The sequence below is a fragment of the Haliotis cracherodii genome, unplaced genomic scaffold, assembly GCF_022045235.1.
Source record: "Haliotis cracherodii isolate W230 unplaced genomic scaffold, xgHalCrac1.p SCAF_4, whole genome shotgun sequence".
In the NCBI taxonomy this organism is placed as follows: Eukaryota; Metazoa; Mollusca; class Gastropoda; order Lepetellida; family Haliotidae; genus Haliotis; species Haliotis cracherodii.
Window position 1 is genome coordinate 54,158,236 of NW_027266297.1, and position 15,191 is coordinate 54,173,426.

Below are 15,191 nucleotides of genomic sequence, written 5' to 3' on the forward strand. Positions count from 1 at the left end.
AGCAGCCCGAAGTCGTCGAAGTACTGTACGTTGGCTACTCTATTGCTGCCGTCGCCGTCGCCGTTACGAATCCGTTTCGCAGGTGAATGAGCCGTATCTGACCGTCTTCCATTGGTGTTGTCACTCGGGGTCGTCCGGTTCTAGGCCTGTCCTGTGTCCTCCCTGTCTGCCTGTACCGTTGAATCAGCCTGGCTACTGTCAATGGTGTACAACCAAACCTTCTGGCAATTTGCCCCCATTTCGGCCATACCGATGGCTCTCTCTCTCTGCTCCTGTGACAGTCGTGGCATTTCTTTTGTGTGCTTTCATCACGTGTGGTTATACCCTGCAGACGAACGCATTTATACAGCTAACATGCACGTGCAATTTAAATTCCAACATGAAGCACAGTAACACAATGTAATCAAACAATTTTAATTAACTGTCGTTTTACCTACCAAAAACTTTTTCTTCAAAAGAAAAAAAAATTTAAGGACATGGAACACTGAAAAAAAAAAATAATGTTGAAATTTAACAGTTGGATGTGACCAAACAATTACACACGTCATCAAAACGTTGGGGCGGTCGGATAGCCTAGTGGTTAAAGCGTTCGCTCGTCACGCCGAAGACCCGGGTTCGATTCCCGACATGGGTACAATGTGTGAAGCCCATTTCTGGTGTCCCCCGCCGTGATATTGCTGGAATATTGCTAAAAGGGGCGTAAAACCATACTCACTCACTCACTCATCAAAACGTTACAAGGCTGAAAACAGTCGCTGAAAACACTGCAAACGTAAGTTCCAAAATACAACTATGATACCCCTATCAAATACATCACCATTGGAGAACCATTTCTTGTTTGTTTCATGTTTAGAAACATCAAACATATGGGCGTTTACTTTTTTTAGCCCGGCAGTTAAGTCATGATCGATATTAGAAATTCATGATAAACTAATTGTCAATTTTTATCACGCGAGTGGCTGCACGATTGCCGACAAACAATATTCGTTCATTCTCTCAACTTTCGACTCGTTCCATGTATGGCTACATCACTATTTGTTTCATATTAATCCTGCTTTTTTTAAATCTGAAATAAAAAAGGTTGAAAAGAAAGGAGTGCTCAGGACTACAAGCCAGATGAAGTATTCGGTGTTTCAAAACTGTTTTAACATGCCACAGAGGTATTGCATTCTTAGCTTCTGTTAAAAACGACACCATGTTGAACGTTTAGTTTTCTATGGCAAACATTTAAGTCGTTATGCATCAGCTGTGTTGCCTTGTCAGCTAATTCATCACAAGCCTCAACAGAGGGGTTTGATTGTCAACACAATTTCTTTGACTTCGGAACACTCCGAGTCATCACCTTTACCGCAGCAGATTTCAGAGGCAATTTCCAAACATTCTATTGCCATGGATACCTCCCCCTGTTCATGTGTATCCATCACCTTCAAAAACATTTTCAGAAACCCGGCAAAGGGTAGAGTAATGCACGTGCAGATCGTTTCATGTCAGCTGCGCAGTAACGAACATAAACAACCAGCACGTGGTTTAGGTTGCCACGGAGCAACACCCTTCTCCGTATCTGTCCGGATCATATCATTGTAATAAGACAACATAAACAAACAAAAGATGGCGTTTCCTAGGAAGAGAGCAAGCCCTTATGGCGGCCGCGGACAGGGAGATATTTCGAATTGGGCTGTTTGCATAACCCGTTAAATATGTTGGCAACTGCCATCGGTGTTACAAGACGGTTACTTGGCAAGGGGTGGAACGCATACAAGCTTATTTGAATAAACTGATGGAATCGAAGATAACAGATCCCACAACATGCGCCACAGGGCTTCTATGTAAACCACTTTACCAGTTATCGTCTGCAAACAGTTGCAATATGATGATCAGTCCAATATGGCGGCCATGGAGCAGACGACTCTTTGAGTCGTCATACCCGGATGTTGGGGCAAGATGGCGGCGATAAGACCTTGTTTTGCTTGCTTCGGAAAACATTGTGATTGCGAGAAAAGATCTTGATTAATGTTATGCATCCTTTGAAAACACGGAACAAGTATGTGATCTCCCTTTTGTCTGAGTTATGTGATGCCGATCTACTGGAGAGGAGTGATTCTCGTCATCTCTCGAGCTTTGTGGGACATCTATCTGAGTTTCACTTCACTGGGAGGCGTACAGCGCTATCGGGTGAAAATCTAAGAAAACAACATCTCCTCGGAAACAACAATGATGTTGTTCCCCAAGAAAACATTTACGGACCGCGTATCTTCTCTCTGGAAGCACAAATGGATTCCGTCTCCCCGAGTTCTTTCACACAGGCTGTCATTCTGCTGAAGGGTGAACGCCTAGTCCCGCATGTGAGTTGGAGCTCATTGGAAGCAGAAACAATATTTTATAAACATTACCATTGCAGTCAATGTTGCAATTATCGTTATCAGATATTCTGAAAAAAAACACCGACTTAGAAGATCAGTTCATGTATTAGATGGGGATGGTAAATATAACATGCAGCTTTTTTCAGGGGAACAATAGCGTAACTCATATCAGCGGGGTTTTTTTATTTCAGACAACGATATTTGAACTGAATTTCAAAGGAGCATTCAGCCAATCTTTGTCAGAACATGCATGGTGCCGATCCTGGAAATAAAATAAAAACAAATTTCGTGAGTTGGTTTTTCATTTGAATGAAATATAAACCGTCAACGCCAGAGAATAACCTGTCTCGGTTATCTGCACAATCAGATACACAGATATAAATGGGTCACTTATCAGTGAGTGAGTGAGTGGGTGAGTTGGCTTTAACGCCGCTTTGAACAGTATTCCAGTCATATCACGTCGTGTCAGCTTAATGTAGGAGGAAAGCCCGAAGTGATGCAGGTCTCAGACGTTTACCACTTTGGGGACGCTAGGCGTCCGCGAAAAGGGTCAGCTTGTACCGGATAGCACAAGCACTCGCATAAATTGCATAAAAAGAAAGATAAGTCAATCATCCACGAGAATGGTTATGGTGCTTGTAGACAAAGCACCAAACGATAGTATTCGATGCTAGATGCGGTTATAAAACGATACATATAACAACAACAAAAAAATTTAAAAAAATAAAATAATAGTAACAATATTCTATATGGAATGCGATTGAACTGGGAAAACTGCTGCCTAGTGGTCTTATGTACCCTAAACCCCTAATAAGTGTTGCTTCCCCTAGCTGATCTGATCCGCTTCGTTACTTTCTTGTGACCGATTATGTAGCATAAATACGCACAATGAGTCTGGGTGTTGATGGCGACAACTCAAAACTCCTACGTGGCCGGGTAATGACACGAACAAATCTGGCATGGCTGAGTTCTACATCCAGACATTAAATCGATAACTTTCTTTTAAATGAAAGGAGACCGATTGACTTAATTCAAAGCGATTATACAGCTTCATCTAACAGAATGTGCCCTGTGGTAGATACAGACTAATTTACATAAAACTGCATTTATTCCCTGTTTTCATAACAACTGAAACTGTGTACAGTGAAACTTGGTAAGTCGTGATTCGTTAATCCGGATTAACGAGGTTTCACTGAATTTGAATATGAACACATAAATCGTATACTAATAGTAAGCTTGACATAAATACAATTCCATGTACATAATTATCATAATAATTGTCTTAATTCGCATTTTAGAAAAAGGGATTTGTCCAAATAAGAGGATTTTTTAAAAATCAGTCAAAATAAATAATGTACTGTAACATGTTAAAAATATGGTTCACCACAAATGTCATATTTCTGGATTTTCTTCTCAGTCACGCAACTCATGTCTACAAGCTAACCAAAATAAGAGGTCCCCAAAACACATCTATCTTACGTCAGCAAAGTGGCTCTAGATCATACAATTACTCTTTGTTTTCACAACCCTGTCAGCGCATGCTGTAGAAATATGTCTTAAAAGCCAACAGCCGAAGACATCTGCAAGATACAGCGGCCATTTTGTATTCGGAACACCTGCCACGTTCATTTGTAAACATTGTGGGAAATGTGAAAACGTTTAACAACCAAATATGATTATTAACATACATATCTTCCTGTTTCGCTGTCCATACTTTAAACACACCCCATGTGGTCCGTTCACTAAAAATCATATTTGCAAATATCCGTTCCGTTTCCATTGATCCGTGTTCACCAACATCTGAGATTCCACGGCCTAGTCAAAGAGAGGCATATGAAAAAAACTCGTTATTGTTTATGAAACGCCCCCAAAAATTGTACCGGAAGCGGAAGGTCGAGGCAGGTGAGGCAAATGGGCTTCCACGTGCATCACACGTGCACAAGTCGAGGCGAGGCCAAGATTTTCGGCGAGTGTGTTTTACATTATAGTAATTTCCTAGAAGCGTGTATCAAAAGAAAAGAGGATCATTTTCGGCCTCTTACAATACATCGGCCACATCCTTGCTTTGACTACAATGCTAAACGCTTTGGGGTGTTTGTTCCAAATGGCCGAACCAGATTCCGGTGAAGGCTGCCCTGCCCATCTTTGTCCATTGCCTCGAGGGAACTAGTATCCCCTTCTCTTTGATTTCGACACCATAAGTGGGTTGGTAAATTGAATATCACTCTGATTTTCTTAGACATGTGAAAATTGAGGTCGGAATTCAAGCGATGAAAAGATAAAATATGACCTAATCAACTATGAATAGTTAAACGTCTTAAATCAATATGTTGTGTATCTAAATATTAAGTCAACTATACATATTTAAATTGTACTTGGAAAGACGAGGCTGTGATTGATTACTGGTTTTACGTTGAAATTTAAAATGTATAAACTATATAAGACCTTTCCACGACAAATGAACTAAAATACAGAATGTCCTAATAAAGGGGACCCTTTTAGAAAATAGAAGATAGCATGAAAATGTACAATCGCGTCCTCTAAATATCGATTGATATAAATAAGAAGTTAAGAAATAACGAGGTACGTTATTAAAACCAAACTGGGAAAGAGACATCAATCATTATCAAATATTGTATGAAAGAACTGGACACGGACATGCCTTTATGTGGACAAAACTAGTCAAACGTTATCCTTTTTTTTGTTGAAATATTGATTGTTGAATATATCTAAAGTAGCGGTGGATAGCGTCAATATCGGTACACGCAATGTCAGTACCGAACGCCTTCACTAAAACCACCAACCATGGACCTTATCTCGACTTAGCAGAAGTTCGAGACAATACTATAGCGCCGATAGTGTTACAGAGCTGAGTAGTTCAACTTAACGAAGTTAGACTTTAAAGTGAACTCTATATATGCAGATTAACCCTATTCAGGGAACGACCTTTTTAATATCATTGATGGGGAGATATGGGGAAAAAATAAGAAAAACTGGAAAAAATTAATTATGCTTCAGACTTTCAGACAAACTTTCAGGCAAATGTTGTTTTTAATTAAAAAACAATTAGGCTCATAGTTTGTTTTTGTTTTTTGTGTTGTTTAATCTTATTTTGCAGGTTCAGGTGAAAAATATCTAATCTCCATACAAAAAACCCTACACACAACCCTTTCCCCCACCCCACCCTACCCCAGAATAGGAGATGGTCGGTCTCTGATATGAAAGAATCGAATGTTTTAACTTCTTTTGAACGTGCACCAAATAAAACCTCCACGAAAGTAATATCCCTTCTCTCGAAGCTAAACGGAAATAATGTTGAATTTGTATCCGTCTAGTAATATACTGTAATGGTGTATTACCAGAACTTTGAAGTCGAAATAGTTCCATCGGTTTGGTCTCCAACTGTAGAAATATCCTTCATTCAAAGGAAGATATTAGTACCGAGAATTCGATTGTTTAAATACTTCATATTCGAGGGTTTCGTCTCTGTTTGTAGACGGTTGTGGTTAGGGTGGCCCACAATGAAGTCATTAGATTAAACGCTTAGCTCCTTACAGAACACATCAAACGTAGGCAACGCTCATGGTGTGTAGAGTTCCTTTGTACTCAGCGTCTAGATTAGAAACTCATTTCTTTCGCGTTATTCTAATTTATTTCATTTCCTCCTGATGAGAGCCGTATATGAGGTGGGGAGAAAACAACACTACTGTTGTGTTAAAAAACGTAAACTGTCGTGGGTTTAACCATAACTCTAAGTGCAAATCGTGCTCTTGACTCCAGGAGCTCTATTAGCGATCGCGCATGCTCGAAATTCGATAAACTATATGCCTGACAAAAGCTTTCATATGAGGTTTCGTAAATATTCTGATCAGTACTTATGATGTATATATATTCCTTGGCATATATGTGAAATCCTAATCATATAAAAATATAATGTTGATTTGCAAGCTCGTATAGTGATTTGGTTACACGCCACCAACATCGTCATCGTCAGTACAACTGTTGTCAGTGAAAGCAAGCAGCAGATGTAGTAGTCTTTGTGACAATGGTAGTCGATAAGAAGTAGAAGCAGAACCGCGACAGAGGTGACAGCCGCAGTAGCAGTAGTGGCGAAAGTTGAAGTAGTAGCTGTGATACTAGACGAACATTTAGTTCACGAAAACATTTGTCTTTAAATAAATGTAATGTATTTTATAAACACCACCACCACCCCAACCCCCCCCCCCCCCCCCCCCCCCACAGCCCCACCACCACCACCCACCCCACCCCCCACCCCTTCCCATCCTCTGTTTTAATATGGAATCAAGGAAACTAGACTTGCCTAGGCTTTTGGTAAAATAATATATATACATATAAATTCCAGAGTCATTGCACAGGACTATTGTGATGGCATTAGCAGCACTAATTGACAATGACAGCAGTATTACAGTGGTGACAGTAGCACCAGTAGTAGTGGAAAGAGTAGCAGTAGTAGTTTTCACCACAGTAGCAGAAAAAGTAGTCATGGCGACAGTAGCAGACGAAGTAGTCATGACGACAGTAGCAGAAGAAGTTGTGATGAATTCGAAGACAGCAGAGCAGTAGTAGTTGTCATGGCAACAGTAGAGCAGTAGTAGTAGTCATGGCAACAGTTGAGCAATAGTAGTCATGGCGACAGAAGCAGAAGTAGTAGTCATGACGACAGTAGCAGCTGTAGGGATATTGACGATAGAAGCAGTAGTAGTAGTAGTCTTGCCAGGAGACTTAGCAGTCATGACGACAGTAGCAGAAGTTGTACTCATAGCGACAGTAGCAATAGTAATTGTCACGGCGACAGTAGCAGAAGAAGTTGACATGACAAAGGTATCAGAAGTAGGAGTCTTGACTACAGTAGCGGAAATAGTAGTCATGGCGACAGTAGCAAAAGTAGGAGTCTTGACTACAGTAGCAGAAGTAGTAGTCATGATGACAGAAGCAGAAATAGTAGTCATGACGACAGTAGTATTGGAAACTTCATCAGCACTAGTTGTGACAACAATAGTTGTAATCGTGACAATACTTGTAGTCGCGACAACAGTATCTGTAGTCCTGACAACAACAGTTGTAGTCGTGACAACATTAGTTGCAGTGACAATAGTTGTAGTCGTGACAATAGTAGCTGTAGTCATGTCAGCAGTAGTCTTAGTCGTGACAACAATAGTTGTAGTCGTGACAACAGTAGTTGTAGTCATGACAACAGCAGTTGTAACCGTGACACCAGTTGTAGTCGTGACAGCAGTAGCTGTAGTCGTGACAATAGCAGCTTCAGTCGTGACAATGGTAGCTGCAGTGACAACAGTAGCATTAGTCAAGACAGCAGTAGCTGAAGTTGTGATAACTGTAGTAGTAGTCGTGACAGTAGCCGTAGTAGTGACAATAGTAGCCGTAGTCGTGACAACAGTGGTGGTAGTCATGACAACAGAAGCTGTAGTCGTGACAAAAGTAGCAGCAGTGATAGTGAAAATGTCGTGATGTGCACGTGGTAGGAGAAGTGAAAGTTTGAGTTGCCTTGTCAGTAGTAGCAATGCAGTTATAGTGACTTTATCTATGCTAATACTAATACACAGATAATACAAATCTTGCAATACCGGTGATAGTGGGAGCTTAATGTCATTATATTTGTGATAGCAGTACAGTTGTATTCCAGATTATAGGAGTGTTCCTAAAGCTTCTATAAATCAGCTTGCATCAGTATGAAACAAAACCCTTTCCCATCGTCCCAGAACCATTCTGCCCTCGAAGATACATATCTTAAACAGTTCTACTGCTTTATAAACAATACTTAATGGGCGTTTAGAGAGTCGAAAAGTTCATACAAATAATGAAGCAGTAAGTCAAATCAAAGAAAACAGGCGCCGTTTTTGAGTCGCTTTTGAGAGCATTTTCACAGTCTCGAAAAATAACGTTGTCAACGAGATCATAACGCAACTGACGGATAGACGTGCTATGGCAGAAGGGCCAAAAGTGAATCGAGAAAAATCGGAGAGAAAGTACACCCATCGCTACGTGTGCACACGTGTTTTGTCAATTTCAGAAGGCGATTTACACAATTACCTATCAGGCCTCGTTTATAACTGTCAATATTTTTCAGATGCTACGCGGGAAATGATGTTTCGCTAATTGCTACTGCAAACATCGCTGGGTTGCTGACGACAGATAGGTCGCGCAGTGTAAACAGAGCCGTTTCCCGTTCCAAGATGTTTTACCGTAATGGTTCCCGACTTCGCTTTCAAACATTTGTGCTTGTTTCAGACATTTCTACACCCATTTCTCTTTCCTCTCCGGTTTTATCTAAATTCCAAAATTGTAACTAAAAAAGTATGACTCGTGCGAAAACGTAAAATGGCTACAGATTTCATGATGTGTTAACGTTTAGGAAACAACTTTTCGAAAGCTTTTTTTGGTGCAAGTTGTATATGTTATAGTTTCAAGGGGTAAAACTAACAGTTCATTTTCTAAAAGTATAGTTTGGTATATATTCCACATAAAAAACGTGACAAGGAAAACCTAATAAATACGTTCCTCTTGGAGATACGTTTAGATTCAGTTACATGTATATGTACATGTAGCCATTTTTAAAAAAATATAATTATATTTTTAAAGTAAAAGTAAAATTAAGAGTGTCTACAATACTACTACAGTGGCGAACGTATGTTTTCAGTCATTGTAAACTATGAAGTTTCAATTAAAGTGATTATATTGTGGAAACGTTGAAAGATATAGGTAAACTTGACATCTAGACCCGTGTTTGAACCGGCACTCATACACCGGTAAACAACATTCACTCGCGCCGTGAACTAGTGACAGAACAGACCTCCGTCCCCCCATGTTGTGAATTCAGACAGAATATAGATAGATGCCGACCATGCTGTGACATGGGCTGCCGACTGTAAGATCTCTTTGTGCAACACGACCCTGGCTGACGTACTGGCGTGTCCAAGGTTTGTGCAACACGACCCTTGATAATGTGTTATGGTGTCCAGGGTTTGTGCAACACGTGATGCCGACCATGCTGTGACATGGGCTGCCGACTGTAAGATCGCTTTGTGCAACACGACCCTGGCTGACGTACTGATGTGTCCAAGGTTTGTGCAACACGACCCTGGTAGACGTACTGACGTGTCCAAGGTTTGTGCAACACGACCCTGGTAGACGTACTGACGTGTCCAGTGTTTGTGCAACACGACCCTGGCTGATGTATTGACGTGTCCAAAGTTTGTGCAACATGACCCTGGTAGACGTACTGACGTGTCCAGTGTTTGTGCATCATGACCCTGGTAGACGTACTGACGTGTAAAACGTTTGTGCAACACGACCCTCGCTGATGTGTAATCGTGTGCAAGGTTGCCACTGAACAACTTATTTGTCTACAAATTCCGTAAACATTTTTGCTTGAAATCACCATCCTAGCTAACAAAGGCTTACAACCCGTTCAGACACTTTGCCCTTCCATCGCCACCAAAAATATAAATTCGGTCTCGAAGGGAGATAACTGATGTGCACATTCAACTTGTCCTTGAAAAAGCGTGTAATTTGCACCACCGAGGCGGGTAATTAGAGATGAAATTACCCCTGCGTGGGTCTCAGGTCCAACCATTCTACAGTTGAGAAACATTTTGACGAGTTACGCTAATGTTGTCGATTACATATGTGTCTAATTGGTAACGGCATCTCCAGGGACGGACGCCTCCCGGTACAGACCCTGGGGGACAGCTCCACGTCAATCAGCTGTCGTTGTATATTGCAAGGAAGTAAGTTTCTTCACCCAACGCTAATTAACGTTAATCGTGCTATTGCATTTCCCCGTCAACATTGTGTAACAAAATTGGAATGATGTCTATTTCCTAGCAACGCGTTTGTAGTTGGCCGTTGCTTAATTATCTATGTAAATGCTATTTGCAGATGGTTAAGGTTAGAGTAAATTAACGGTTTCTCAACATGACATCCGTAGCGAAATAACAGTAACTCTCTTGTGGGGACATAGGATGTGATGTTAAGTTAGGAGTTGCCTTTGTTTACATCTCTTTGAGAAAACGATCAAATATGGTGATGTCTGATTTAATTTAACGCTTTGTTACGTATCAGTTATATGTCAACATCAGAGTGATGTAACAATAATAGTTCAAACGCATAATTGTAGCCATGATGTGTGGATGCATACGCACGCACGCACGCACGCACGCACGCACGCACACATACATACATACATACATACAAACATACATACATACATACATACATACATACATACATACATATATACATACATACATACATACATGCGAAACATGCATATACATCAATGCATATTGTTATTTTGGCAACAGGCATTACATTGGGTCGAGGTGAATAAGAAGCATGCATTAATGTATGCATGACTACTTCTGACGAAATCTATGCATTGTCATCAACCCAATGCATGCATCATGCATGCACATGTAGAAATACACATTTATGTTGCGACATGCATTTCATGCAACTCAATAAACGGCAAGTACAAGACTATGCATTTTGGTCAGTTGGTCACGTGCATGCATCTGTGTCAAGATGAACATGATGTTTATCGCAAGAGGCGACTAACAGGCCAAGGATCGGGTGGTCAGATTTGGTGACTTGGTTGACGCATGTCATCGTATCCCAATTTTGTAGACCGATGCTCTAGGTGTCAGTCACTGGGTTGTCCAGACGCGATTATTTACAGACCGCCGTCATATAGCTGGAATACTTCTGAGTGCGGCGTTAAACAACAAACAAACAAGATTAATAATGATATGTGTATTTCACCAAACACATATTATGCATGTACATATATATGCAAGTATAATACGACTATTTGGGCATACTTTTCAAACTGAATATGACACATGTATTTAAGTATACTGTCTGTATAAGTATGCATCACAAGGTGACTATTATGCATACATGTAGGTATGGTAACAATGGTGACTTTTCAACTTTGAATGCATTGTTAATATTACAGAGTACAGGATTCAACTGCATATATATCCTTGTATGGCATGTCAACTCTGGCTTCAGATATGGTTTGAAGGCTGTAAAGAACGTACAATGGAACCCCATTAATCCACACAGTAGTGTTTCATGCAAACTCGTCCGGGTTAACGAATGTCCATATCAAGGAGTCGTGGGAACAACGGAATGTATCTTTGTTCATGTGTAACGGCCCCCACCAGTCATCGCCAGGAATTAGGGGGTTCTGGATTAACAGATTCCGGACTAATGAGGTTTCACGAATCATCACAAACTCATCAGATATAGGGAAGGTGTACATGTACATATCACAGGTCAGCCGAAATTGCTAAGATAAAAGGCGACATCTTAAACACTTAACGCAACAACAACAACGTACATATCATTGAGACTCGTGAAGATCCCGGGTAGAATAGGTCTTCAGCAACCCATGCTTGCCGTAAAAGGCGACTATGCTTGTTGTAAGAGGCGACTAACGGGATCGGGTGGTCAGGCTCGCTGACTTGGTTGTTGCATGTCATCGTATCCTAGTTGCGTGATCTGATGCTCATGGTGTCAATCATTGGTTTGCCTAGGCCAAACTCGATTATTTACAGACCGCCGTCATATACCTGGAATTATGCTGAGTGCGGCGTAAAACAGCGCGGCGTGTGTGTGTGTGTGTGTGTGTGTGTGTGTGGCTGCTTGTACTAGTACTGTACTGATGCCGATTTATAGTGCTAGCCCACAGAGATACCATATAATTGTTTTGTTTTTTATAAATAGAGTTGATTTATTAAATATTCAGTTTTATTAAGTTGTTTTAATAAGTGTACACGATACGTTAAAACATGTCTAAGTGGTACATGATACATACGTGAAAACGTAACCAATGCAAAGTGCAATGAGGTACATTGTACATGATAGTACGTATCGCATCAATGCATTTTATTATGAAAACAGCGCCCCTAAATTCATAATAAGTATACACAAAATAAAAGAATAAGTTTATAAGTGAAATGAGCTGCTAAAAAATGATATAAATCCATCACAATCATGCCATTACGTGAGTCTGAAAACTACATAATTCGTATTCTCAGATAATTAATAAATATAACATGAATTATTTTAGCATATACAATAAAACAATAAGTCACTTTCAACCCGTTAATATATTATTTCCCCATTGCCTCCCCTCTATGCCACAGTGAGCTACTCTGCCGCTCCCTGCCCAAATCGTCTTACTGGCACGTGCCCGACGTAAAGGCCGCAATTACTCCTAGAAACATATTTCCCTCAATAATCCATCGAGTTTACATTCCACCTGTTTACTGATTTTAAAGCTCCAAAATTCAGTTTAAACCTTATAAAAAGGGTTAAACGGAAGTTGACCTCGCATAATTAAATAATTTTCTTAGTTGAAGTTAATAACTGTCGAATTCCGCCAAAGCAAAGGATTAAGAAAGATTCTTACAAGTTTTAGCGGTTCCTCGTTTTTCATAAAGCGGCCATGGCTGATTGTTAACTAGCTTGATTTAGACCCTCCGGGGCGTGTGGCGGGACCTCCCTGGTCAATTAAAACGGGAATGGATCAACCAATAAAACATTGACATCTCCATCAGTCACGAGTAGTCGCCATATTTGCATTAAGGGGCGTGCTTCGACCTGATGTAAATGCTGGAGTAACGTTGATGTACCCGGGGAAGTAAATTCAAAGAAAAAACACGATTTCGACACTGCATGATAATGTTCGATGCCAATGGGTAACATGCTCTTGTCCGACACAATTCTGAACACAAACCTTACATATCTCATAAACAATTAAAGAAAGAAATATTTCTCAAAGATCACGTGAAAAAGCAATACAATGAGATCTGTTAAAATACCGGTTGGTAATGGTCGGCTTATACATATCATAAATATTATTTCATTTGGGGATCGTAGAATCTTGAGCGCTTCTACAAAGGTTTAAAATACAACATAATTGAAGACGGTATACGTGATTGCTATAGAAGCAGTCGGCTTCATGTGGCTTACAGTATGGACGGTGTGTATGGTTATTTATTTAGAAATCGCTATGTTGAGGCTTGTTTATAACTGTGTTCAAGAAATAGTCCAAAGTTTATATCGTGTGACGTATACACAAGGTGAGACTTAAATAAATAACCTGTAGGCCACTCTGCTTGCTCTCAATACCCGTGTGCAGCTGATGCTAAATCTGTAGACAGAGTGTATTCGAATGATTTTATCACCAATTCACTTGATCTTCACTAAAGTAAAAAAACTCCTTTTTATCTGGAACCATTGTCGAGACAGAAAATATTTTCTTTTCATACTGAAATCTGTTTGTAAGGATTCTTTAAATACAGATGTCAGCGCTATTATTTTTACTTGACTGTGCATTTAGCGTATTGCTTTTTCTTTTTCAAAAACAACTTATTTGAAGTATATACATTAAGCTGTCGTCCTTGTTTGATGGAAGTCAATCATGAGAGATGTAAGTTTCGAAATACGCATAATTTGTTTGGAAAATAAGTGTGATGAAATATGCCATCAATCATATTATTCATAATCTGATTGAAGTGGATTCGTAAAGAACTTGATTAGAACTTGAAAATCTTGGAGTTTTCAACAAGCTTTGGATATTTATATATCACGTGTGAAATGATTTTTGAAGAAAATACCTTGGCATATGTCCGAAATAGCTGCAAGATATATTGACATTTTTCGTTTTAGAGCTTCAAAGTGTTCGTCAGTTGTCATGGAAACGAAACTGATTTGTGTCTTTTTCTCGCTGTATTGCATCTTTGTCCATACCCTTTCAAACACAGCACTTGGATATCAAAATTAATGTGTGTTCCATTAATTTGTTTACTTTCTACTTTGCACTTTCTTGGTGAGAGCTAATAGAATACACACATAAAATGTTGTCGATTTCATATTCATTAGATTTAACACAATTGCAAGTCAAATAATTTGTATGGGTTTGCTTCAAAAACTAACATTAACACCATGTTGTTACATTAAAGGTTAAAAGATTTTTCCATGTATTGTTAAATTAAAGAAAATGATTGCTACAAAAAAGGCTCGTTTTCATAGAAAACCGGCCCCTCGTTCGTATAACTGACAAATGTAATCCGTTTCCCAAACTTTTTATCGAACGTTGTCAATTTCGTCATTGATTTCATAGTCAGTTACATTCCTGTGATGGGCAGATGTAACAACGTATTTCCGTGCAGAGTAAACACATTCTAGTCGGCAACCTAGGACGAGTTAACGGTCCTAGTTCATGGCCCTACTTGCTTGACAAGGAGGCATCGTTCATCGGGCTTATGTCGTCGGCTTCACTTAGGTAAACAGCTTCACCCAGGCTTGTCAAATCTTTAGGAAAATTAAAAATAATCTAATTAATTCCTATGTCGATATTTTCTCATGGGAAGCTCTCTGTCCCCCTCTTAAAATCACTCATCTTTCGCCGAAGTTAAAACCTTGAGAGCATCTTCAGAATATTGATATTGATCAGGGGACGTAACCCTGCGCAGCTGTCGAAGATCGATACCGCTAAAGAACACATTTGTCCAATGAGCTGATACACATTTCGGATTGCAATCCTCACCAGCAGTTATCCCCCTTTGACCAAACATTCACATCTATAATAAACCATTTCCTGGCTTTTTTCTTCGGGTTGTGTCTCTGATTTTGGTCAATAGGGGTTGAAAAATCTTCACCCCTATGTTCAAAGGCGATAAACTCTAGTTTGTCAACATCTGCATCCTTATAGAGACTGTTTTGCGGAGACCAAGGGGTTCGATGCCAATATTTTGAGAATTTAAAGCTTAGAACTGT